This window comes from Spermophilus citellus (genome assembly GCF_964194105.1).
Source record: "Spermophilus citellus genome assembly, chromosome: 12".
NCBI lineage: Eukaryota > Metazoa > Chordata > Mammalia > Rodentia > Sciuridae > Spermophilus > Spermophilus citellus.
Genome location: NC_138198.1, coordinates 73,798,738 through 73,826,355, shown reverse-complemented (window position 1 = coordinate 73,826,355; position 27,618 = coordinate 73,798,738). Strand labels below are relative to the sequence as shown.

The window sequence follows — 27,618 nt, the reverse complement described above, 5'->3', positions numbered from 1 at the left end:
CCCTAACCTTTGGTTCTAGTCAGTCTACCTGAAACACCCTTGTTTTTGTTTTGCCACCAGCAGGTGCATCTCGACATCCAGGCCATGTGAGATGAGTCAGCAAGCTTCCTATTCCAGCCCATTCCATTTGGTTCACCTGGAGACACCATGCTGAGCCCCTACCATGACTCAATATGGAGAAGAGACCATTTCTGCTTTTCATACGTTGTAAATTCGTGGAGGAGACTGGCACTTAAATAATAAGGAAACATTCTGAGAGCTGTGCTAAGCGTAGACTAAGGTGTTTGACTCTGCTTTTTCCCAGCTGTGACTAAAACACCTGATGAGAACAATTTTAGAGGAAGAAAAGGTTATTTGAGGGGCTCATGGTTTCAGAGGTCTCATTCCATAAACAGCTGGCTCCATTCCTAGGGGCTCAAGGTGAGGCAGGACATCATGATAAAAGAGTGTGGTGGAGGGAAGCAGCTCACGGATGATCAGGAAGCAGAGAGAGACTCACTCACCAGATACAAAATATATACACCAAAGGCACGTCCTCAATGATCCACCTCCTCCAGCCACACCTTACCCACCTGCAGTTACTATTCACTCAGTCCATATCAGGAATTAATTCACTGACTTGATTAGGGCTTTCATAACCCAATCATTTCTCCTCTGAATGTTCTTGCATTGTCTCACACGTGAGCTTTTGGGAGACACCTCACACCTAAACCACAACAGTGAGTAATTTGGGAGGCTGAGCCAGAAGGATTACAAGTTTGAGGCCAGCCTCAGCAACTTTGTGAGGCCCTAAGTAACTTAGCAAGATCCTGTCTCAAGGTAAAAAAATGTTTTAAAAGGCTGGGGGATGCGGCTCAGTGGTAAAGCACCCTGGTTTAAATCCCTAGTACTCTTTAAAACAAAACAAACAAACCATGAAGCAATGATCAGAGTGCAGAGGAAAATAGACAAGTCCACAATTACAGTCCAAGATTTTGGAGCCCCTCTTTCAATAATAGGTAGAACAACTGGAAAATCAGTAAAGACATAGAAGTTCTGAATATAACCATGAACCAACTTGACCTAATTGGCATTTATTTAAAATAGATAAAATAGATAATTTGCCTAAATGTAAAACATAAAGCTATCCAGCTTCTAAAAGACAATAGAAAAACCTATAAACTTGGGTGAGGCAAAAGTTTTCTAGATAGGACACTAAAGACATGAGCCATGAAACAACTTGGTCAATAAGACTTCATTCAAATTAAAAAGTCTATTCTTCAAATGACAGAGTGTAGAAATTAAAAAGAAGCCACAGAAAAAGAAAATATTTGCAGAGCAAGTATCTGATAAAGGACTAATAGCCAGAATATATTTTAACCCCCACCATAAACAAAACAAGTAAACCAACAGTCCATAAAAAAATCAGCAAAGGATCTTCAAAAACATATCATAATTGGTCATTAGAAAAATGCAAGCTAAAACCACACGACATACAGATACACACTTCTTAAAATCACTAAAATTAGAAAAGACTGATCATATTGATGAGTGTGCAGAAGAACTAGAAGTCTTTCTTGCTGCTGGTATGAATGTAAATGATAGAAACCACTTTGGAAAAACAGTTTTCAGTTTTTTAACTGTGTATTATCTACCATTCTGCTCCCTGGTATTTACTCAAGAAAAAAGAAAGCATATATCCAGGGAGCGATCAAAACACATAGCAGATCACTTCATAGCAGATCAATTTGCAAAAGCCCAAACCAAGAAACAACGGACATGTTCATGAGCAAGTGACCTGACAAATTGCAACATATTCATCCCATGAAATACAGCTCAGCAATAAAAAGAAAGGCACTACTCACTGATATATGCAAAAACATGGGTGAATCTCAAAATAGGCTAAACGAAAAAAGCCAGGCAAAAAGAGTACATTCCGTATGATTCAATTTATATAAAATTACGGGAAATACCAACTAAGTTACAGTAACAGAAAGCACAGCAGTAGCTGCCTGCAGGTTCAGGCAAGGGGTGGGGGCAGGAAGACGGGATCACTAAGGGACCAAAGATGACATGAGAGGATGATGGATGTGTTTACAGTCTTGATTGTAGTGCACATTTTACTGGTGCACATTACACATATGCCAACACATCAGATTTTATAATTGAGATACGTATAGTTATTTCATGGCAATTATACATGAATAAGTAGCTTAAAAATAGATAGACTTAGTTCTATCGCCGGCACCACACAGATTTTTTAAAAATAGAGATATTTGTGAAACTCATTACTGATATTGTCATTTCAAAGAAATCTGACCTAGCTATATAAGCAGCCTCTCAAAGGCACCTAAGGGATGATTCCAGGCCTCCTCTGCTAGAGGGTGGTCAGGTGCATGGATGGCATGGGTACCTTCTTCCTGTTTGTTAGGTTACATACCTGCCAGACCATGTGCCCTGGCTGTAATTTCACCAGGAGAGATGGCCTTTGTTTGCCACCTCTGAACCTCACACCCAGCATGGGCATTTTACTCAGATAGGACCATCTTTCTCTGGAGCCACATCCAGATCAGCAGCAGGCTACGATGCAACTTCCTTAGAAAACCCAAATCCACATCACAGCTGGGCTGGGTTCCAGTTTGTTCAGACAGCCCCCTCCTGCCTGCCTTGCAGATGCTCAATTGCTCTGCTTTATTGCTGTATTCAACCCTCCAGGCCTTTAGCCACCATCCCGTGGCTCCAGGGATACCACGTGCCACATGGGACCATGTCCAGAGACTAAGCTCGAGGAAGCATTATGATTTGTATGCTACCCATCTTGTACTCCCAGCGTGAAACCCAGTTCCTGGCTCAAAACTGGAAGTGAATACTTGTTTGTTGTATGAATGAAGAACAAATGAATGGACAAGATAAAGATATGTTTAAGGTAATCCTGATACCTAATTGGATTGTGAACAGGCTGTTAACTAAATCTTAATTCTAAGAAGAGTTACTTAAAGGGAGCAGCACATTTTCCTACATAATAATGACAGCTAGCATTTATTTTATGTTTACTACTCCAGACACTAAGTACTCGACATGCATCCTCTATGGAATCTTCCAAATTACCCATGTTCATTTGCTGGCAGTGCTGTAACAAAGTACCAGAGAATGGATACTTTGAAACACCAGAAATGTATTTTGTCACAATTCCAAAGGCTAGAAATCCAAGATCAAGGGGTTAGTTTTTTCTGAGGCCTCTTCTCTTCTTCTTATGGATGCCTGTCCCTGTGTCCTCACAGAGCCCCTTCTTCATGTGTGTGTCTGTGTCCCAATGTGCTCTTGTTATATCCCATCAATCATACTGGTTGGGACCCACCCTAATTACCTGTTCAAAGGCTTCATCCAGATACAATCACATATTGAGGTACTGAGACTTTAAAATGTGAATTTGGGAGTGGGGGCATAATTCAACTCACAACTGTAGCTATGAAGTTGATTATAATTATCATTCTCATTTTGCGGATGAGAAACTTGAGGCAAAGAGCAATGAAAGGGTCCAAGGTCACATCCTTAATAAATATCAGAGCCTGGACACGGACTCTAATAATGGTCAGTGGTCTGAACATTCCAAAACCCACATTCTTAATAATTTTGCTGTATTGACTCAGAATTGATCCGAATATTCTCAGTGGTGGTCAGATTCTAAGGCTAGCCTCAGAGGCCTAATTCATCATAACACAGTTGGAATACAACTCAGTGTTTTCCAAAGACCCAATTTCTGGAAGCCTTAGGGCATAGAGGGTAAGTTGAAATTGGAAATTAGCATTGGGGTCTTTGCAAGCAATAGCTCTGGAGCACTGTAGGGTGAGAGGCAGCCAGGACCCTTGGTGACAGCCACTTTTGTGGCCTGGTGGAGGGACAGATGGTCAATGGCCATTTCCACCCAAAGGCCACTGGTTAGGACAAGGGGCTTAATTCTGAGATTGCCTATATTTACAAAAAGAGATAAAATGAATAGAGAAGACCTAATTAATATGCCCCAAGGACCTTGATATAATACGTGGATTGTTTTAGGGCTTTTAATTTACTTTAACTTCCTTAATATACTGTAATATACTACACAGATATATGCACTCTAATTTTAAATCACTGGGGGCTTTCTTTCCTGATAGTAATTAATTTCATAGCTCAGCAATATTTCTTAGACTAAATCTCTCAGGCAGCAGACTGCAATGATTCCTTTGGTCCCTCCACTTAAAATGCACTCAGGAACCTGTCTATGTCTCTAAATCATTTTTTTTTCTTTTCTGGCTCGTCTGGATCCTATGCAATGTTCAGGCTGGCCAACCACAAAAAAAAAAAAAATTTTTTTTGCCTGTTATGAAGTAATGCACGTTTTAGAATGCATGCACAAAAGGGCTTATAGAAAAGCTGATCGTGTCAAGGGATATCTTCTTATCCCTATGATTCTACTCAACAAATGTTCAGGCACTATTCTAGGCATTGGAAATGTAACAGTGGAAAAAGCTCTTCCTAGGCTGGGGTTGAATTTCAGCCCTATAGGAAAGGCGGATAGGAAGGCTCTTGGGAGGCCAGGGCTCTGCCCTTCATCTGCATGCTGTTCTGTTGCTGTCCTAATTTGGCTCATGTGTTGAAGGTTTGATCCCCAGCTGATGGTGCTTTTGGGAGGTGCTGGAATCTTTAGGAAGTTGGGCCTAGTTAGAGGTCACAGGGATGAGTCCTTGGAGGGGATATTAGGACCCCAGCCCTTTCATTCTCTATCTATCTATCTATCTATCTATCTATCTATCTATCTATAAATCTATCTATCTATCTATCTATCTATCTCTGCTTTTTGGTCACCATGAGGTGAGTAGTTTGCTCTGACATACCCTCTTCAGGATGAAGTGCTGCCTCATTATAAGCCCTCAGGGATAGAAGTAACTATCCACTGAAACCTTTGAAACCATGAGCCAAAATAAATCTTTCCTCTTTTTAGTCGTTTTTCTCAAGTATTTTGTCATAGCTCCAGAAGGTTAACCCTCTTGCCCCCTGAGGAAGTTGGTCTCCACAGAGGAAATGCCTCCAGCACCTGGCTCTCCAAGCCCAGTGCTCCTGCAATAGTAGCTTTCAACCTTTATGGATAAGCAAGCAAAACTGAGAAGCAGGGAAAATGGCTGGCTTATTTCTCCTCCTTCAGAGGGAAAATTGTAACCGTTTACGACATGTAATTCAAAAGAAACTGAATATTTCAAGTCCTCAGTATGGTGTCATGTTCAAAAAAACACCATTAAGCTATCAAAAGAAGCAATTAAAAGCAATTTTATCAGCTTAATAAAATTTCAGAAAATACCAAAAAGGGATTTCATTCATAAATTTGAGCAAAGTTGTTAAAATGCGTTTTACTATGTATCTCTGCAAAGTCCCACACTTTACAGCAGAACGGCTGCCCCAGTTGACTTCTCAAGTTCTAACAGAGAAGGGGTGGGCAGAGAGCTACACTTGAAATTCTCACTGCATTGTGCAAACTGTGGTTTGAATATGCATATCCCTCCCAAATCCTTAGTTGGAACTTGAACCCGAAGGTAATAGTACCAAGAGGTGAGACTTCAGGAGGTGACTAGGTCCTGGGGGCTCTTCCCTGCTGAGGAAGAGGAGGCTGGCTAGATACACAACAAGAGCCTTCTAACTTCTGCCCTCTGTTGGAACATTGATCTTGAACTTTCTATCCTCTAGAGTTTCTGTCCTTCAAAAGTTAACCAGTCTTAGGGCTGAGGTTTTGGGTCAGTGGTAGAGCATTTGTCTAGCATGTATGAGGTCCTGGGTTCAATCTTCAGCACCACTTAAAAAGATAAATAAAATAAAGGTATTGTGTTCATCTACAACTAAAAAAAAAAAAAATGTTAGCCAGGCACAGTGGTATATAGCTGTAATCCTAGTGGCTCAGGAGGCTGAGGCAGGAGAATCTCGAGTTCAAAGCCAGCCTCAGCAAAAGCGAGGCACTAAGCAACTCAGTGAGATCCTGTCTCTAAATAAAATACAAAATAGGACTGGGGATGTGGCTCATGGCCAAGTGCTCCTGAGTTCAATCCCCGGTATCCTCCCCCCCACCCACAAAAACAACAAAACACTAACTCAAAAAAAAATTTAACCAGTCTTGAGTTTTATATACAACAGCACAAATAGATTAACACACTAAGCCTGAGGGGTGCTCTCTGATGCAGGCTGGCTTGATACAGAACAAGAACCTTCTAACTTTTTCCCTCATCCTGCTCTGGGACATCTCACTTATCCCCAACTGGGACCCCTGGAGGTGCTGGCTCTGCCCCAGGCTCCAGGCAGCATGTTCTGGTCAGCTTTTTATTGCTGTGACCAAAATCCCTGACAAGAACAACTTAGAAGAGCAAAGATGTACTTGGTTCACGGTTTCAGTCCATGGTTGGCTGGCCCCAGAGTTTCGGAGCCTGAGACCAGGCAGGCTATCACGGCAGAAGGGTGTGGCAGAGGTAGCTTTTATGTCACGGCAGCCAGGAAGCAGAGAGCAGGAGGACAAGGAGGTTCATGACAAGATACAGTCCCCAAGCTCATGCCACAAGGGACCAACTTCCTCCAACTAGGCCCAACCTTCCACAGCTTCTACCCCCTCCAGTTGTGCGTCCACGGATGAGTTCACTGATGGGGTCAGAGCCCTTGTGACCCAGTCACCTCTAAAAGCCCCACCTGGGAACACTGGTGCACTAGGGACCAGATGGAAACCATAACACGGTCCCTCCCATGGAGCTATGCCCCGCGGTGGTTCTCTCCCTGGAGTGTCCCCATCAAGAGGGATGAACGCCCACCCCTGTGGTCAGAAAGGTTTCCGTCCCCACTTTCCACTGTCCACTGGCCTCCCTGTAAACACCCAGGCAAACCCAGGAAGCCTCAACTCCCTCTGGCTCTCACCTCCAGGGATGTCTGTTTGGCGCCATCTGACTTCTCTCCTTCCTGAGACGTCTAGGGACAGACAGAAGATCTCCCTCCCTCCCTCCCTTCCTTCCTTCTTTCCTCCCTCCCTGCCCTTTTTTCCCCCTTCCTTCCCATCTCTCCTTGGCCACCTTCCTTCCTTACCGAGTCATAAAATTTCCTTCATTGGAGGTTGATTTTTATCTTCAATTTCCATGCCTCTATCATCTGATTTAATCGGCAAGCCACATCACACAAGGTGCTTTGTCCTGGAATCCTGGCCGAGGTGGTGTCAGAGCCTGGCCTTTGTTGCATTATTTATTTTGACCATTGCTGAGTGCATGGAGCTGCTTCCTTCTGGATTTGTTGTTTTGATAATGTACATCCTTGGCCCTTTCTGGTCTAGAGATTCGTTTGTCCCTTACCCTTGCATGGTAGTTTGGCTGTATATGGAATTCCAGGTTGACGGTATTTTCTGTCACCATGTGGATGATGATGCGCCATTGTCTTGTGGCTCCTATTCTGGTGATGAGATATATGCTTTTCATTTAATAATCATTCCTTGATGGGCAATCAGGAAGGTCTCCTCCCATCCCGGTATCATTTTTCCTTGATGACCCACAGTTACTACTTGAATCTCTGTTACCTTGTACAGAACTTGGTGTGTCGTTTCAGTCTCAGGACTTGTGTATTTCTTTGTTCTGAAATTTCTCAGCCATTGTCTCTTTAAATAGTGTCACCATTTCCTCTTTTCTCTACTTTGGAAAATACGGACAGATGCATGATGGAGACTCTCTTCCATGTATTTTAATGTTTTTAATTTTTCTTTCATTGCTTAACCCAGTACTCCCCAGTACTTTATTCATTGTGCTATAATCTTCTCTTGCACAGTGTCATATAGATTTGACAGCATCTGTTGAGTTATGTTTTTGTTTCAATAACCATTTTTTTTTATTTCCAGGCTCCTAATGGGGGCTTTTTCATATTTGCCTAATAGTGATTAACCTGTGCCAATTTTGTACTTTTTAAAATAATGTTTTCTTCTGTTTCCTCCCTTGAAGATATTACCATACTTCCTTTAAGTCCTTTTCAGATTAATTTATTATTTTCATTTCTTAGGAATGAATTCTTCATTTGTTGAGTCTGGGGCTACCTTGTTTTTTTGTTGTTGTTTGTTTGGTTGGTTTTTTTTTTTTTTGGTACTGGAGATTGAACCCAGTTCAACCACTGAGCCACATCCCCAACCTTTTTAAATTTTTTTTTTTTTATTTGGAGGCAGGGTACCGCTAAATTGCTGAGGCCAGCTTTTAACTTTCCATCCTCCTACCTCAGCCTCCCAAGCCACTGGGATTACCGCCGCGCACCACCACACTTGGCTTGGCTACCATTGATGAATTTCATTTTCCTCCTATGTTTTGAAATTTCAAATATAAACTCTATGTCTTCCAAACCTCCCCCATGTCCAAACTTTCCTGTCAGCTCTTCTGAGGTCACCACCTCCTGGTACTGCACAGTCCCTAATCAGGCTCTATGCTGACAGTGTGAATTCTTATATGCACACCCAGGCCCAGTGCCAGTACACAGGCCTAATTTCTTACTGCAAAGCTATTGCCGTTCTTTTCTGCTACCCTAGCAAGAAGCTAACTTTCCAATAGAGGTAACTATGTTCACTCTCTGTTCTCTTGAATGTTGCCCAGAGCATCCTCACCTAGTTTTACTTGAGGAACTTTCCATCTCTTTCTCTGGGGCACAATTTCTGACTGTGCCTGCCTCTATCTGACCCTTGGTCCCTGCTCTCTGTCCTATGTCCCCATTTTGTTTGTGGTTCATATAAATGAGGAAGTTGTTTCTTGAGTCCTGTTTATTAATGACTCTTTAAAAAGTTAAATTTTTAATTTAAAAATTAAAAGCTTAAATCCATTTTATGATAGCCTTGTGTTGAAAGTGGGGTGTGGATAACTCGGTAGGAACTTTCTTTGTCTTTTGACCACCCCCCCTTCTGCTCTATACCCTTTTCCCTCTCCTCCAAAAAGACACATTATAATGCTTGAGGTATAGTTTGACTCTGGTCATTATCACAAAGTGTAGCTTTTCCTATTTAATCCTCTGTACTTGTGGAGGGAAGCCTTTCCCTAAAACTGCAGTAGATCCAGCCTATAGCAGAAGATAAGGAGCAGTGTGGTTGTTGGCAGGACCAGGCTTTGGCTTGTCCTGATACTAAGTGACAGCTAAGCCCAGCCTCCCTTGCAAACTGTTGCAGGCTCCTGGGATCCTTCCAGAACTGTCAGAAGACACAGGAGGCTGCTTCTGTCTCCCATCTTACTCCTCCCACTTGCTCTGTACATTCCTTCCCATGTTTTAAACTTGTTGGTTCATCATTTTGGAGAGTTCAGTCTCTCTTCTCCCTCTGTTCTTCCTTTTCCTCCAAGCCACCAAACCTGATTGACATCTTCCTCCCTGGGGTCCCTATGTCTACATCCATAACCCTGAAAGTTATGATCATCTCTGTGTGGAGAGCTTCACGCCCAAGACCCTTGCAATGTGAAGTAGCCACTTCCAAAAAATCCAGGGAACTGGCAGAACTGTGACGTCTAGTCACGGACCTTTATTTCTTAGCAAGATTGAGTGATATTATGCATAGGAAGAGCACATATTTTATAATTAATTACTTTAGGAGAAACTGTTGGCTCAATGTTGATTATAGATATTTGAAGCTAACAAAATATGGAAGGAGAAAGTTAAAATTTTTATTTGTCTTTTTTTAGGGCTTCTCACCATTTATGCCTAAAGACTGCCTACTCTAATAATATCCACATATCTCATTGACTCTACCAAATTAACTTTGTTACAAGTTTCATGTCATTACAAAGAAAATAAAGGAGTATTTATTATGGAGAGATATCTAAAGTGAATAAATCCCTACAAAGTTGCATTTACAAGTATCTAATACACAAACAGATTTGTCATGGCTTGTTGTATATGTATTATGGGTTTCTGGTATTGCAGTCGTATTTTCTACTCACAGCTAGGAAAAAAATTACAAGAGAAACAGTGGTGGTCAGTAGCTTATCTCATCAACTGATTTTCTAGCAATGGATGTAATAATTGCTGATAATGGCTAAGAGCTTGCACATCCAAATGATGTGCCGGATTTTAATAAAATTCCTTGAACATCTTATCTATAGACTAAGCGAAGGAAGAAATTTAGTTTCCCACATCAAGCTAATTTGGAGATATTTTGTAGATTGTCTGGCAATCTTCAGGTCATACTGCAAAGAAAATTCAAAAGGTAAACCTGCTTTGCTCTCAGTACAGAATTGGTTCTTGTCTTAGAGAAAATGTACTTTAGATAATGATGTCCATCCAAAGCACATGTATGAAGACTCGAATTGGATGTCAACATACTTTATATATAAACAGATATGAAAAATTATGGTATATATGTGTAATAAGAATTGTAATGCAAAAAAAAAAAAACAAAGTACATGTATAAAGGCAAGAATTGGTGTGAACATACTCTATATACAAAGATATGAAAAATTGTACTCTATACGTGTAATAAGAAATGTAATGCATTTTGCTGTCATGTATTTAAAAAATAGAATCAATAAAACTAAAAAAAAAGAAAGAAAGAAAACAATGTTTTATAACAAGCACAACCTCACAGTAAGAAAAAGTGCTTTAAAATCTTTCTTTTTGCAGTTCAACAGGTGGGAAATGGGAATGAGTACTCGATCTCTTTACCTTGCATATCTGATCATTGGTAGAAGTGAATATTTTAATACATCTTTGGTCATCTGTGTTTCTTTTTGTAAATTGTCCACTTTGCTTTCTGGGTTTTCACCTTTCTTTGGACTTATAGAAGCTTCTTATATAGTAAAGGCTATTACAATATTTTAATCAATAAAAAATCCAAGGAAATGAATAGAGGAGTTTTTCACATTTCATAACACAAGTTTCTTATCTCATAAATTTGTAAGAATGGGGATTGAGTACAAATGAATGCCATATCTCAGTTCACCCTGAACACTGGCTTCTGCTGTTGTATTAGCTATGTTCCCCAAAAGAACTACATGTGACATTCTTCTTCTCTTTTTTTGACATTTGAGATATTTATAATTTAGCCAAGTTAAAAAAGACTAGAAAACATATTGGCTTTCTATAATGAATCACCCCCAAGAGATTCTTCTTGCTGTGTGACTAGCATTATATCTACACAAAGGGAGAGGTTAAGACACAGGAAGATTTGATTCATCAGCAAAAACAATTTCTAAATGTCACCTTTAAACTATTTTACAGTTAGCTCCATGTGTAATACCGCAGGGCCCCACACTTCAGACAGACTTTCTATGGGAATCTTAGGCTGCCTCTGCAACTCCATGATCTTCTTTCCCTTTACTTTCTTGGCCAGGCTGTATGCTAAATTCTCTTTCCTGTCTACCTATCTCTCATATGATAGGAAATATATTAGATATCAAAAATGTGGAGAATAATTTAGCAAATATCAATTTGCCCCACTCGGCTTAACCAATGATCATCACAAAAGCAGTGGAAACTCCCTGTGTTCCTCTCCATTCCAAATACCCTGTTCCCTCCCCATCCAGAGGTAACTTGATCCTTGAGCTGATATTGATCAATTTCTACTTATGCGTCCACTTATCACAAATATATAGGACTGACTGTTTTACATGGTTTTAAAAATTTGATGTAAATGATTCAATACCATGTTTACCTTTTGCTCAACATTCTGTTTTTTGAGATTGATGCATGTGGCTGCATGTAGCTACAGTTCACTTTATTCAGTGCTGTGTAGTAGTCCATTGCTTGACTTCCCACTCAGTTTTCTCTCAGTGGAATTCATTTCCCACATTTATTTGCCTGAATGAAGACAGGAAGTACTCATTTTCCCCATGTATTGCCATTCTTACAGTTATTCGGTCTTTCAAGAGAAGAAATATCTTCTTAAATGTAAACCTTGTAAAATGTTCAGTTCATGTTGCTGTGTGGTTGTTATATTACCTCTCTGCTAATCTGCTATGTCTCCTCCTCCTTCTATACACTCATACGTAGAGGTAAAAATGATACATAAACAGCTCAGTCTGGAAGCTCCGACTCATCACTCCTCCTTCACTTGTGTGAGGTTCAGTATTAGCCTCCCAGCAGGGCTGCCAAGTTCCAGGCTGATTCTCCCTCCCACTCTATCAACAGTGGTGCCCGGTTCCTTGACCTTGCGACTTTCTGCCACCAGCCACAAACTTATGAAATGATGAAACTTGTCACCAGGAAAACAAGCTTTCCTGATTTAGGGACTTGTTTCTTGCTCAAAATATAAAGAGCTTTTTTTAAAAAAAAAAACACAAATAGAAGTTTTTAATGTTTCAGTCTTATTATAGAAATTTAGGCACTTGCAAAAGAGAATGGGGGTCAGAAGAGGTTGTCTTTAGCTTGGCCACACTGTCACATGAACATTGCAATCCCATCCAGCCCCACCCCAGCTAGTTTCATGCTAACTTCAAAAGAGAGGCCAGCTATCTACCCTCTTCCAGCCTAAATCCTTTTTGTTTAAAATTTTCCTTTCAGGATCTTATAGGATTAAAAATATCACCTGTGCGAAAAGCAGACACCTGGAGAAGGGTAGACACTAAATGCTTGTTAGCTCTGCTTCGTTTCTTCCCCTGATTGTTCTTTGCAGGAGTCCTGTACGCACACTGCCAAAGCCTGATTACCTCCCCACCCAAGCATCTCAGGGGCCGGAAAGGAGTGTACAATTGCATCTTAACACCTCTCTTCACAAAAGACCTCCCAGGTTTTATTTTTCTAAATTGACTATTTTTTTAAAAAAAGAACAAAAACTAAGTTAAGATTCATGCACTATAGGATTAAGTTTCACAGGACAGGCATATCCTATAATATGCTTCCTGTCAGAGCTGACCTGGAAAATGATCGTTTCTCCAGAATTCTATAGATCCAGAGTCCATGAATCAGAATGTTTTCACTTGTCAGTGGGGGGAAACTCAATTCCAATCAGGTCAAAGATCCAACAGGAAGGGCCAGGTTTTTACTGGGTCCTGTTACTCCCGTGGCCCAGGGTGAGTTAGATCAGATATGGCTGGATCTAAGCTCCCAGCCCTGACATCATAGCCTCTCTCAGATGCGTGTATCTGTGTGTCTGTCTGTCTTAGCTTTGCCCCTCTGTGCCCGTTGTGCTCACTCTTTTCCACCACACACACAGGATAACTGCTTACAGGTTGGGAAAGGCAGGCCTTGTCAGCTCTAGCCACTCTCCTTTCAATTCATAATCCTACAGAAACTGGTTCCAGGCACAGTAGCACATACCTGTGATCACCAGTTTAGGTACCCACTCCAGCAACTCAGGAGGCTGAGGCAGGTGGATCATAAATTCCAAACCAGCCTCAGGAGAAGGATCATAAGTTCAAAGTCAACCTCAGCAAATTAGCAAGACCCTAAGCAACTCAGTGAGACCCTGTCTCTAAATAAAATACAAAACAACAGGCTGAGGGTGTGGCTCAGTGGTTGAGTGCCCCTGGGTTCAATGACCAGTACCCTCAAGTAAGTAAATAAATATAAATAAATAAAAACCAACCTCAGCAACTTAGAACTTCAGCAACTTAGCAAGACTCTGTCTCAAAGTAAAAAAATAGAAAAAAGTGATAGGGACATAGCTCAGTGGTAAAGCACTCCTGGGTTCAATCTCTAAACCCAACAAAACATAATCCTACAGAAACTGATACTTGCCATGTCTTAAAATCCAGAGGGGCCATGTGTCAGCAGCCAGCTGAAATTTGGCCTGATCAGCCTCCGTAAGTCTCAGTCTCTTCAGAGGCAGGAAACATTAATGTTACCCACAGTGTCTCTTCCCCTTCCTGAGCATCGGGGAAGATCCCACTATCTGCCCCTTGACTGAGCTGTGCCCAAGTGTGAGCATGAGTGATGTGGGTCACTTCAGGGTGGAAGCATTTATGGATCAGTGTGTGCAGATTTCCTACGCTTTCTTCCCCAGTTGACATCATCATGGATTCTTATGGTAAGAGGTTGGAGCCAGGAGGTCAAGTGACCTGAAAAGGGGAGGCCAGATCATGGTGGAATTTGGAATGAGAAATAGACCCTTGCATTTTAAGCCCCTGAGATTTGGAGGTTGGTCTTGTACTGTCACGGAGCCTATACCAACGCGTACAATTGGGCATTGGAAAAACAATATGCTTCTACTTTTATCTCTGTGATCTTGAACATTTTCTTAACTCCTGTGAGCCTTAATTCGCCTTTGCAAGCTTCCTGAGATTACTGCAGAGAAAAGCATTGGCTAACTATTCCCAAAGGAAAACAGCTTTCTTTAATACTAAGGGTGTCAGAGACTGGCCTGTGCTCACCAGTACAGGTACCCACTTTTCCTGCACTCAGGAAAACTTCCTTTCCAAATCTCCCTTTCAGTCAGGTTGGAATGTAATTGAATTCCAGCCAACAGTTTGGGCAAAATGATATGCTCCCCTTTGGGGCTGGTCATACATATACACGATTTTCCTTGGTTTCTTCTCTTTTTCATCTGCAAAGTTAAAAAAAAAAAGGACTGATATTGGAGTGTACAATTACAAAACCCAACCCCTGAAATATCATTTAAGGATAAACTTAGGGAATGGCTGTCCTTGAAAATCACCTAGCCCACGTAGCACAACCTCATCTACCCTAAAAAAGGAAGAAACACAGGGAGACAGTGGTCCCAGGTCGTGGGAAAGGGTCAGGAGGCTCCATGGCTAAGTGGGAGCCAACACCCACCATCATAGGCTGAGGTCCTAATACCCAGAACCCAGATTCCAAGCTACTGACTTTTCCTTAATTGATGAAAACCAAAGTCCACCAAGTGGATGTAGGCTTGGAGCAAGCCACTTGAAGATGGAGCATCCTCACAACTTGCTTCCAAACTCTTTTTTTTTGCCTCTTTTGCAGTGTTTTAGAGCAGACCTCTTTTTATCCAGCCTGCCCCTTCCCCTGGGGAAGGATCTTTCCATCATCATTCCTGAGCCAGAGACAGCAGAGGAGCTCTGGGCTCCTCCCTCCAGACTGTTCCCAGCTCCCATCCAACAAACACAATTTTCTTTGTTGTGCCTGGGCATAGTAATTAACAATAAAAGTAATAAATATTAGACAATATTTGAAAATACTGTGACCTTTGATCATATTCTAGATTTATCCCTACGTACCGATAGGTTGGGGAAGATATCTGTTATGAAGGGAAGTTTGAAAACTTTAAGTCGGGTTTTGAAATTCAAACCCCAAACATGCTATATATGATCCATCAGACACATGTGTCTAAATTAGAAAGCTTTGTGAGTTGCACGACACCATTCCAGTTGAAACTAAACTTGTCTTCCAGCTTCAGACGAGCCAGGCACTTTACACAATGGGATGGACATTACTAACCCCAGTACAATTCCTTCCCAAAAGTCATGGTAAGTCCTTGAACCTGAGTTCAGAGTCCTTGGTTTTAACTGTCTTGCATTACTATTTGCTTCTTGTTGTTTTGCTTTTATACCCTTCAGAGTGTTGATGAAAGCCATGAGACTGAAGAGGGCAATCTCCTTCTACAAATGGACCCTAGACAGGGATGTCTGCATCCAGGGTAAAGCCATGTGCTGAGAGGAAAGGAAGAAGTGAAAGGATTCAAGTCCCTCAGAAGTGCTTGCATCTGTAATTATTATATTTCTGCTAGGGTAGAACTCAAGAATAATGAAGCATGCCTCTCATCAGGTTTATTGTAGAATAAGTAATTTAGTCAACACAAATAAAGCTGCTGAAAGATGCCTTTAAAACAGTTTTGTTTCATGGAGCATAAAGGGTGATTTTGGTGCAAGCATTAAAATAGTTATCCTGAAGCAATTAGAGATGTAAGTGACCTCAGAGGGGTCTGCGTTAACAAGGGACCTTGCCCAAGAAGCTTGAGGTGGGGAAGGGGTGCCTGCTATTCTTTATGTCAACACTGCCTCTTGTACACACTAGATGAGAAGGAAACACTTCTGCTTCCTCTCACAATTGTGGGGGAAAAAACAGCAACATTCCTGTGTTGCAATTGTGGGGAAATAATGACAATAGAGTGACGTTCTTCAGTAGTGTGGCTGAAGGAAGCACCGTGCTCAAACCTCCAATGCAGGAAAGATGCTCATGGTAAGATCAAATAATGCTGACAGCTAACAAGTACAGGGTGAGCTTCCCTATTCCCCCAGCCTGAAATCCAACACATGACAAAATCCTAAACTTGTTGAGCGCTGACCTGACGCCACAAGTGGAAACATCTACACCTGTCCTCATGTGGTGGGTCACAGTCCATACACTGGTGTGCTGAAAATATTGTATAAAATCACGTTTTGGCTCTAAGGTGCATATGAAACATAAAGGAATTTTATGTTTCGATTTGGGCCCTATTCCCATCTCCAAGATATCTCACTATGTATATGTAAATATTCCAAAATTTTAAAAAATATGGCACTGAAACACTTCTGGTTCCATTCCATTGGCTAAGGGCTGTTTACCCTGTATGGCCTCAGTCGCCCTTCCATTCCTGGGCAAAGTAGTTTCCAGGCCTGATTTCATAGGAGCTTCACAACCACCCTCTAGGGGAAGCACTTTTACATACCCCCTCTGATCAATGAGGAGACAGGATAAGTAAGTGGTGGGAGTCTCATAACAAATGAGTGTCCAAAGCAGGATTTGGACCCAAGTCATTGGCTCCCTGCACATGAACACAAAGCCACAGCACATTCTGCCTGGAACCACGGACAAGGGCCTGAACTTCCCCAGATGCTAAGGCCAGGGCAAGGCATGGCTGCTGCTCCCTCTGCCTAGTTATCACAGCCTGTCCAAAGCTCAGCTGAGCCTCTGTCATTTGTGACCCCACAGGAAGATTGGAAGATTGGGGTAGCCATTGAGTAGATAATGGCAATGACTCAAGCATGGGACAGTTAGACTGTGTTGACCTTGACTTTGTCTCATTTTCCTTGCTACTGTGAGGGACAGTGGGTATCGGACTGCCTATGGGGATGCTTCAAGTGTCCACTGCGTCTTGCACTCTTTTTAGCCTCAGGTTTTTACCCTAAAGCTCCCAGAGCTTGCTCAGCCCATGAAGAAGACAGCTTGGGGTCCATGGTGGTTGGGGGCTGGTAACACTTATCCAACTAGAATTGGTCAGTGAACAAAAAGAAGGAGAAGGAAAACCATGAGACACATTTATGTCATTTGGCTGGTCCCCAGGGGGACTGAGCCCCAGTTGTCCACAGGGTTAAGCAGGTCACCTGGGCAAACCATGGGGTTTTCTTTGTTTCCTGCCTTGACTCTCCCACATCTTGCTCTTGCTTCCTGGCATCACTCAAGGAATGAAGTTCATGTGCTCTGGTCCTTGTCTTGGGAGACCAAACTAAGACGGGGGTATTCAGAGTCCAGCCATTCACCAGCAAAACAGCAGTGGCGGAAGTAACCAGAATGGGCTCCAAGCCTTGCCTAGCTACTCTGTCCACTCAAACTCCTCGATGACCTCTGCATGCCTCCCCTCACCTGTATGGCAGTCAGGTTCCCTGGAAGGAGGTGCTGACATGGATTTTGGAAGGTAAGATGTGGATAACAGATGGGAAAAGCAAAAATGGGTAAGAGAGGACAAAATGCAACTCAGGCCTCCAACAATGGCCTGGCTGAGTCAGGAAGGCCTGGCTGCCCAGGAGGGGGAGACCTTGGCTGAGGTGGCTCTCTGCAGATTCTCTCCTGATGGGGACCTGGACAGCCGACTTCTGCATCCACCTTGTTGTGAGATAGGGTTCTTTGCTCAAGCACTTGACCATATCCCATTCTGCATGCAAGCCCCTTGAGGGCAGAGAGTGCATGCTCTTTTGATTTCTTGAATTTAATAGCTGAACCTTTGCCTGGCATGAAAGGACAAGCAATAACTGTTCAATGATTTGACTTAATAAGAATGATTAGAAAGTCCCTGATATGTGCCTCCTTTTACAGAAAAAAAAAAATGTTGGAGGCCAGAGTGATTAGGAAACCTACTCAAAGTTCCACAGTCAGGGAAGTAAAAGGACTTCCAAAGCACATTTTTCACTCCACCTCTTTAGTCCTTCCACTTCTCTCAGAAACAGGGACCAAAACAATTATGTCTTATCTTTTGATTCTCTGCTGAATACCTACAGCCTACTAAATTTCCCATCACATTAAAAATAATCAGTGGTACATGCCTATAATCTCAGCTACTCTGGAGCCTGAGGCAAGAGGGTGGCAAGTTCAAGGTGAGTCTGGGAAACTTAGTGAGGCCCTAAGCAACTTAGCAAGACCCTGTCTCAAACTTAAAAAAAAAAAAATAAGGACTGGTTTGTAGTCTAGTGCTAACGTTCTCCTTAGTTCAACCCCTAGTGCCAACATAAGTAAGTAAATAGGAACAACAGTAAAAAAGAAAAACATTAACCCTCTATGTTCTCTCAGGACTGTGAAAGACATAATTTCAATGCTCTGTACCCAGAGAGGAGGGGAGAGGTCTAGTTGACTCAGTGTACATTAAGGGGAAGGCAATTGCCATATTTCTGGAAAGTTGATCCCAAGCTTTAATTTTTTTAAATTTTATTTTATTCATTCTTCTTAGTTATACATGACAGTAGAATCCATCTTGATAAAATTATGCAACATATGACATATGTTACTCTAATTAGGATCCCATTCTTGTGGGTAGGCTCAATGGTAGGGTTCACTTAGGTATTTTCATATGCGTTCATAGAAAAATTATGTTAGACTTATTCTATGGTCTTTCCTATTCCTATTCCTCCTGCCTTCCTGTAATTCCCCTTTGTCTAATCTACTGAACTTCTCTTCTTCCCTTTCTTCCCCTTTATTGTGGTTTAGCTTCCACATATCAGCAAAAACATCCGACCTTTGGTTTTGGGGGATTGGCTTATTTCACTTAGCATGAAAGTCTCCAGATCCATCCACTTACCAGCAAATGTCATAAAGTCACATAAAGTCATTCTTTTTTAACTGAATAGTATTCCATTGTGTGTGTAGACCACAATTTCTTTATCCATTCATCTGTTGATGGGCATCTAGGTTGGTTCCATAGCTTAGCCGTTGTGAATTGTGTTGCTCTAAGCATTGATGTGGCTGTGTCACTATAGTGTGCTCACTTAAAATCCTTTGGATATGTCCTGAGGAGTGGGATAATGAGGTCAAATGATGATTCCATTCCTAGTTTTTTGAGGAACCTCCATACTATTTTCTAGATTGCTTACACCAACATGCAGTACCACCAGCAATGTATCTGTGTACATTTTCCCCCACATCCTCGCCTACATTTTTTGTTACTTGTATTCTTGGTAATTGCCATTCTGACTGGAGTCATGTAATTTATATAGTTTGTATATTATATTGTATATTTGTATACTTTGAATAGTAATTTGTATAGTTTTAGTTTGCATGTCTCTAATTGTTACAGATGTTGGACAGTTTTTCATATATTCGTTGATCATTCATATATCTTCAGTGAAGTGTTTGTTCAGTTCCTTTGCCTATTTATTGATTGGATTGTGTGTGTTTGTGTGTGTGTGTGTGTGTATGTGTGTATGTGTGTGTGTTAAGCTTTTTAAGTTCTTTGTATATCCTGGAAATTAATACTCTATCTGAGGTAGAGGTGGTAAAAATTTCTCTCCCATTCTGTAGGCTCTCTCTTCACGCTCTTGATTGTTTCTTTCCCTGTGAAGAAGCTTTTTAGTTTGATATGATCCCATTGATTTTTAAATTTCTTGTGTTCAGGAAGTCAGTTCCTGTGCCACTATGTAAAAGTGTTGGGCCTACCTTTTCTTCTAGTAGGTGCAGGCTCTGATTTTTAAAAAAGCTATTCTAGATCAAGTCCCCATGCTTATGTATAATCTTGCCTCTAGGCGGATGAAATGATCAACATCCAACCTTTAAGCAGCCCTCTCTAATTCTAATTCTAGGAAGTCACACTTAAAGGAGGGAAGGTCCTTGGGGACAAAACTATAGCAAAACTAGGGATGCCCAAGGAACTTAAAGGCCACATTATTTGCCTAGAGTGCTCCATTGTGGGGCTCCACAACAACTCATAGAGCTATGCACTTTTTTTTTTTCTTTTTGGCCAAGACAAAAAGGACATGCTATGATCATTTAGAGAGAGAACCACACTGTGATGAGAGACTCAGTCTCACAGCTTCTCAGCCCAAACCCCAAACACTGACTTATCAGGCCACCAGCTGCCATTGCAGGGGAATCTGATGACTAGTTCCTAAGTCTGGCCATCTGCAGGATGTAAGAAGAATAGAAGGAAGCTGGGCTTTTGGCAGCCCACATTTATAATTAGCAATGTATTGGTTTTCAGGGTGCTTGCTGAACGGAACAGGAATATTCCTGCTGAACTACTAACTTGTGATCAGTGCACTTAATAATTACGACCATTTGTATAGAACCAAGCACCATTCCTTATCAAGAAAACATCATAAATGCCCCATACAGGGCCTGTCCCTTAAGTTTAGTCCAGTCCCTGTGACAGTCAGGCAGGCAGAAAAGCCCATAGGCCAAGAGCATGAAGGGGCACTTGACATATTTACAACACCCACGTCTTAGGTCCCTTATTATTTACGCCCTTGTTACTCTGTACCACCAGCCATGTTCCATTCCCTTGAAATGCTTCTAAATGTGTGCGACACCTGGGGAAGTTCAGCCCTCTGGCATTCCAGTATGAGGAGGCCCCTGCGGTTGGGACACTTGCCAGAACTCTTCATAAACTGGCACTGAAGATGACAAGGTTCAGAAATGAGAGTACTACAAGCAAAGTGAAAAAAAGACATCAGAAGGCCACCAATCATTGTCCCTCATTTAGATGGCTCCTCCTGCAATGCTTCTTATTCTGTTCTATTGTGGGGTTTTCAGAGAGTCATTAGATGTGGGCTCTTCAGGGCCAGAGAATCGTACTGAGAACCCTCTTCCATGATGCAGGTATCTAGGTGTGTAAATGGCAAACCGCACACCTGCTTACACAAAAGTCAGCTACCTTCTCCTTTAATCTGGAAGAGGCCAGGAAATATTAAGGAAGCGCTCTTGACGGTGGAGTGAGACAAAAAACCAAGGGGAGCAAAATGAATCCATGCCATCAAAGGGCCATTATCCTTTCCTCTGTGAGGGTCTAACTCACAGTCCCAGGACCAGGCCCCCTCCTGCTCTGGGCTGCTCTGACAGCCACTGTCTAGGGGCAGCACTACCTCCCTCCCTGCTTCCCTTGCATGGCTTTCCTGGGACTCCCCGCTCGCTTTGTTAATAACAGGTAAATATCACACCCAGGACTTCCTCCAGGTAAGTTGTTCCCTGGCATATTCTGCAGAGAATTCAATTAAAATGGAACCAGAGATCAGAAAGGCCTAGGAAACCAGCTAGCTAAATGCACAGTCTCCTGCTTGGCAGAAAGCAGCAGCCCCACTCGCTCTGTGCCCCCCTTTGCACAGGGGGCAACTGAGAACTGCTGCCTGGGGAACGTGGGCAGAACACAACCACAGCCCTCAGACAACTGAGTGGTGCTGCTCCTGGTAGGGGAACAACCTGAGATGAAGAAAAAAGTCACCGACTTTCAGAAAAAGACGTCATTGTCTCCCAGCTGCTGACAGAAGGATCGGGGTGGAATTCATAATGAAAGGCACAGCCAGATACTGGCTGGGTTTTGAACAAACATCTTATGCCTTGTTTAAATTAGAGACAGTCGCAGATAAAGATGTATTTTGGTCCAGCTGTTTGCTCAGGACTTAGCCCTAATTCTATGTCAAACAATGTTCATTGTTTAAAGTCTTTATATTTCAAAGTTGTTCCCATGCATATCTGCAGGGGAAGAAGCAGAATTCTGATAGCTTTTGTGAGCTGGGTTGGCGGGGCTGGGTCTCAGGAAAAAGAATGAGATAAACGCCCCAGTGGGGAGGGTGCCTCTCGGTGACCGGATTCTGTGCAGAGGCCAGACCTCAAGTGACACCAGCTGCTTTGCACTGCCCATTGGTCTCACTGAGCAGCTGGGACAACCAGGGTCTTTTCCGGAGTGAGTCCTGGCAAGGAGGCCAGGTGGAGAAAGAGGAAGAGGAGTGGCTTCCTGTCTGTGTGCTACTCCCCCAACCTAGGGCCTGCTGGCCCCCGGCAGGAAAAAGATGGCCTTTTCTGATAGGAATGCTATTTAATTGTTTGGAACCATAGATTAGGGTCTTGGTAAAGGCATTATTTGAACTCAACTGTTTTGTCCAGTTATGAAAAAGTTTATGTGATCTCGATCTGATTAGGGTGGAATGATGGATGATGGATGAAGCAATTGCTTTTTTTGAAACACTGAAATTACAAACAAGCTTGGGCTTCATCTTTGCAGATATTCACTGGGATTTCTGAAAAAGTTAAGGTCAAGAAAAAAAACAAATGGGATACAGAGAAGAAAAAAGATAAAATGCATTTCTTGTGGAACCCCCTCCCTCTCTAGCTCTGTGAAAAAGCACACCCTGGAAGCAGGTAGCACAAGCAGGTCCCATTCCCGATTCTTCCAACTCCTAGTAAGTGGGAGTATGGAAAAGTAGGCTCCAGAGGCTGGCTCCATTTCCCCTGTGGTACCTGGTAGTCGAGAGAATCTTGTGGAGGGAAAGACAAACTAAGTCAGTGCTTAAATTCAAAAAGGCAGACTGGAGATGAAGACAAGAAGATCAAAAACCAGATCATGGGGTATAAGACAGGAGCAAAGACAGGCCAGGGGAGAGACGTGCTAAGCTGGGGGAAGAGAACTGGAAGAATGGTGGCTCCTAGCTACAGGGGACAGACAGATATGAGGGGCAGGGACACGGAGTTAGGGGAATAATTCTATAAATTGGGCCCACTGTGCTGAACCCCATGTGCTTTCTTTTCCAGGAAGCAATTTACCTGCAGCCCTTCCTGGCCTAAGTGGACAGGCTATATCACATCCTGAGCAAACTACCTGTTCTCTGCAGGAGAAATGCAGGCCTGAAATAATGTCAATAAGAAGAACCTGAGTTACACTGAAGTGGGGAGAATTTTGTGGCCCTTTTCACAGACTAGATTGCAGAACTCGGAGAGATAAGGATAATTTCTCCCAACCATGAAATCTGTAAGAATTTATAGCTGATATTTTATGGTTAAGAATCCAATTAGAACCAGTCAACATGGGCTAAGTTATCTAGAGCTGTCACAGCAATGGGGAGTTGAAGGTCTGATGACATCCTGCTGTCAGTCAAAAGTCAAGAGGTGAACCTGAATGGGACTCCCTGGGAATTTCCCTGGGACCTCCAATAAAACTGGAGGGCAGGAGAAGCCTGCTGTCCCTCTCCTCTCTGAGAGGACCCACCTTCTCCCTTGAGATTGTCTCCCTTTCACCTTTCCCATCCCTTCAAATAAACTTATTGTTTTTTACTCTGAGTGATATATCTGAAAACTTTGACTTGGTGGCAAGAATCATGGTTTGAAGTAGGGTCTTCATACTGCTTCAGTTTCCCAAGGGTCCCAGCCCTGCCCTGTCATAATGATAGGTTCCTGGGTGATAGTCACAGATACCTAGGATCTACCCCACCATGGTACATCCACAGTGAGCCCACTATACCCTTTAGAAATTCTAAAGTTAAACAGCATCATTTAACTTCTTGTAAAAGTCTTTGATAAACATGAAACAACTCTAGTTGTTAACATGGAAAAAAAATAAAACTGTCCATCCTAAACATAAGTTGCACACCTCTCTGGGTGTGCGGTGCACCTGGAAGGCTCAGAAACCACATAGGTTTATCACTGGCATTTAGAAAGGTGAAGAAAGGCCAGAAATGGATTTGGTTCCTCCAAGAAAATAGTGTTCAAGCAAAACCAGCTGAACGCATGCTGAACGTTCAGGATGGATGAAGGTTAGCTGAGAAACATGCGTGGCACCAGGCTCCTACAATGACAAAACTCTGCATGGGAAAACTCAGGCTCACAACCCACAGGGCACAGGCAGAAAAGAAACAAGAGGAAAACCCAGAACTGTTGAATACTGGATTCTGTATTGATTATCTGTCAGTTGGTGCATGAGGAACCACACCTAATACTTGAGGGTTAACAATAACAGCTTATCCCTGGGTTGACTGGACTCAGAGGGGACCAGCCCCAATGTTACTTGCACATTTTATCAACAAGCCAGTCACTAAACTCAGCCCAGATTCAAGTTTCCATATTTTTCACTCTGCATTCTTGCATCTGATTTTCTTACCTTTACCTTTATCTCCCATCTGCTCTTTTGAATTTGAACATAGATTCAACCTCTCCCCTCTGCCCACAAGCTTGACTTTGCCCACCAGGCACCATGCTAGGAATGAGGTTTTAAGGCTCCCTGTCTGTGCAGCCTACTCTCCGGTGAATGCTATAACTGGAGTGAGAAAAAAGGGGGTCTGGGACCTGGTTGTGCTGCAGGTGAGCTGATGACCTCTGAGCAAAATACCTCACCTCTGTTTCTTTCTCTGTTCACCTGTTCTCCAGAGGTGGCCAGTCACATTACAGAAGAGCATGTGGAATGGGAGACAATGTCACAGCCATCTTTAGAAGAACAAATGAATTTGCTTTGCTTTGCGTATTAATTGCAAAAAAATATGTACCCTTTACAAAGAGTAAGTATAATCTTCCTGTTTCTTAATATACAACTTTCACAGGTTGATTTTTCATTTCTTTTCTTTTGATAGAGATACAGTACAGTCAATATTTCAGTTTCCTCTTTACAGATCTGTGAGAAAAATGACAGAGCCAACATAATGACAAATGGCAACTGATACTGCCCCCAGAAAGACTTTAGGGAGTGGTAGGGACTGTGGTGAAATGGAGTATGCATGTCCCATCCAAAGAGGCAGCTGTCAATCACTGTAGCTGATTACTATCACAAGAGAAAAGATGTTGATTATAATGCCTATAATTGAAAATACTTCAGCAAATTCAGTGTGATACATATGCATGTATAACTTAATTTTAATCTACTCCCTAGACACACTCAGTTAACATTTGAAGTACTCTTCAAATTAGAAATCCATACTCCAGGGATGGTTAGTTACCACTTGAAAGACCCCAATCAGAAGTCGTCATTTATAAACACTTCAAATATTGCTCTCTGAATTTGCCCTAAATGGTTTATTGATAATCCTAAGGGGGTGACAATTCCCATAGTGTTGCCAGTTGATACTTGCTGTCCAGGGACAACCAAGCCCAGTAGTTGGATCTACCTTGTCTTTCAGGGAAGTGCAACCACTGAACCCCTGCAGCTCTAGGATTCCATCAGTGTCGCTGAAATCAGGGGGTGGGGGAAACTTTGGATGGGCAGACCCTCTGCAGTCATACCTGACCTGTTACTGAAAATTAGAGTTCATGTCCAGGCTCTGATATTTATTAAGGGTATTACCTTAATAAATTAAAACACTTTAATCTCTCTTTGCTTATAGGCAAGGTATTTCTCAATGCATTAGTAAAAGCAGTATCATCAAGAGCTTTGTGTAGTAGTTGTGGGAGTGGGGAGCATGCAGATCACACAAGGAAAATCCAGTTCCAAGTTCTGATCTCTGTAAGTCCTGCATTACCTCCTCCACCTTGTGCCAGGGAAACTCAGACATCTCAACTTCATTAAATGTAGGCCAATGTTGGGTCTCCATTTTAGTCAGCCAAACAAGTAAACTTTTAGAACAACCTCCAGTGACACAAGCTGACACATGAGATGCAGAATCTCTGGTAAATGAATCTGTCCCAATCTATATTGTACTATTCTTCTCTTCCTAGTCTAGCAACTTTAGAGTTCAGTCCCGCAAATGTCCCCCAGGTGTATTTATTCATTTTCTAATGCTATAACAAAATACCTGAAGCTGGGTATTTTATTTTTTCCAAAGAGGTCTATTTAACTTACAGATCTAGAGGCTGAAGAGCATGACAACAGCATTGGCTCAGCTTTGGTGAAGATCTACAGCAGATAGCATCAGAATGTCAGGAGCACCTGTGTGAGAAATCACATGCATGTCAGAACAGGAAGCCAAAGAGTGACTGGTGTCTTAAGATAATCCTTTACAAGGGTGTGCTGCCAGTGATCTAATGACCTCCCACACCTTAATGATTCCACCATCTCTTAACATTGCCACATGGGAGACCAAGTTTCCAACACACGAATATTTAAGAGATACACTTGAACCATATCCAAGCTATAGCACCAGGTTTCTGTAGGTACATACAAAGCCTTGTAGTCTTTTTGTTATGTAATTTATTTCTTCCTGGGTCATAATGTGTACCTAAAGTCTTGAAGATATGAACCTCATTTTTGATCTAGTGATAACATGAGGTGGTTTAGGAGGGTCTTGAAGTGAATGGACACCCCCTTTCAAAAGCATCTGCCCCGGGGTAAGCATGCAAACAAAATGAGACACTGGGTGGTAAGCCACTCACTGGTAAGTGAGCCTCAGATGTTAATTTCCTCTGATAATCCATCAAACTGGTTATTCCCATTCTGTTTTGGGAGCCTATTTCCCTGCCAATCAATGGCTTGGCTTTTACATTAGTAGCTTGGCAAGACTGTGAGTCCAACTGTTGTAGCTGAGTAACCCGTGTGGTTATATTTTGTTTAATTTTCAGTAATATGAGTCCAGTGACCACAAGAAAGAAGAGATTCTCTAAGGCTATCTTGGAAGCACTTCAGTTCTCAGACCATGATTTGAACTGCAAGTTAAAGGGCCTGCCTTTAGCTTCCTATGCAATTCCAAGCATACTCAAAAGACTCCATGCTATACCGGACTCCTTACAGTGATCATCATTACCATACGGGAGAAGCGAAGGAGACATGCTTCTGTTATGTTTCATGGTAGTCTCCACAGGCCAGGACTTGGCTATTTGTGAAACCCCTTGAGCTTGGCTTACTAGCATCCCATTTTTCATTGTTAATGACCTCAGTGTTGGACTCGAACCAATGGCATCGAAAATAAAAGGGCACCACCAAACCAATCCTCAGGTCCCAGTTTTGCAAATCTTATCTCCTGGGATCATGCCAGTCAGGGTCCAATCATGAGACAGAGAATGCACAATAAGTTTGACAGGGAAATTTCAATATAAATTATTAGTTATATGAGACTGGAATAATAGGGAATTGGTTAGTCAGAGGTAAAGAGAATTCTGAAGAGTCAAGGGTAGAAGGAGCAGCCCTGTTCCTAAGTCTGACGTAGGGACCTCAAGAAAGAGCCTCAACCACCCCTGCCCCAGGCTTGAGTTCCCCGGACTTCTTGGAGAGGACTTGACCGTGGTTAGTGGGATGGCAGAGAAGTTGATCACCGTGGTGCTAAACAGATGAGAAGTTGATCACCGTGGTGCTAAACAGATGGACCTTGACAGAACTCTGCCTCTGGAATGGGAGTCAGGGAGGAAGTTAACCTCGAGGAGGTGCTGTGACTCGGAATCTTGTGGCAAAGCCAGGAGGGGCTTCCAGAGAGGTCATTCACAAAGTGGTACCTCCCTGGAAGCACTCAATTGCAACCTGCTTGCGGGGGTCCTGGTGGAAGTTGCTGGTTACTTGGTATGGTCAGCCATAACTCAAGGCCAGAGAAACCACATACTACCAAAGCTTGAGGAGCCCCAAAGAATCCAGAAGAGAAGCCCTCCCTCCTCCAATGTCCCTCCAGCATGCTGTCCTGACAAAGCACCACCACA

General features: G+C 42.4%; 2 long non-coding RNA genes across 2 annotated transcripts in view; both read left to right on the top strand.

The window, feature by feature from the left end:
• The window catches only part of LOC308631452, a 30,378-nt gene extending 19,651 nt beyond the window's left edge, over window positions 1-10,727 (top strand). The window contains exon 5 of the long non-coding RNA XR_014018208.1: window positions 61-10,727. This is a non-coding gene — a long non-coding RNA (uncharacterized lncRNA). The remainder of the gene's footprint in view (window positions 1-60) is intronic.
• Window positions 10,728-22,765: 12,038 nt separating this feature from the next.
• On the top strand, window positions 22,766-26,688 carry LOC308631803. Its single transcript, XR_014018345.1, has 3 exons — window positions 22,766-23,044; window positions 24,436-24,563; window positions 26,554-26,688. It is a non-coding gene; the product is annotated as an uncharacterized lncRNA (long non-coding RNA).
• Window positions 26,689-27,618: the final 930 nt, after the last annotated feature.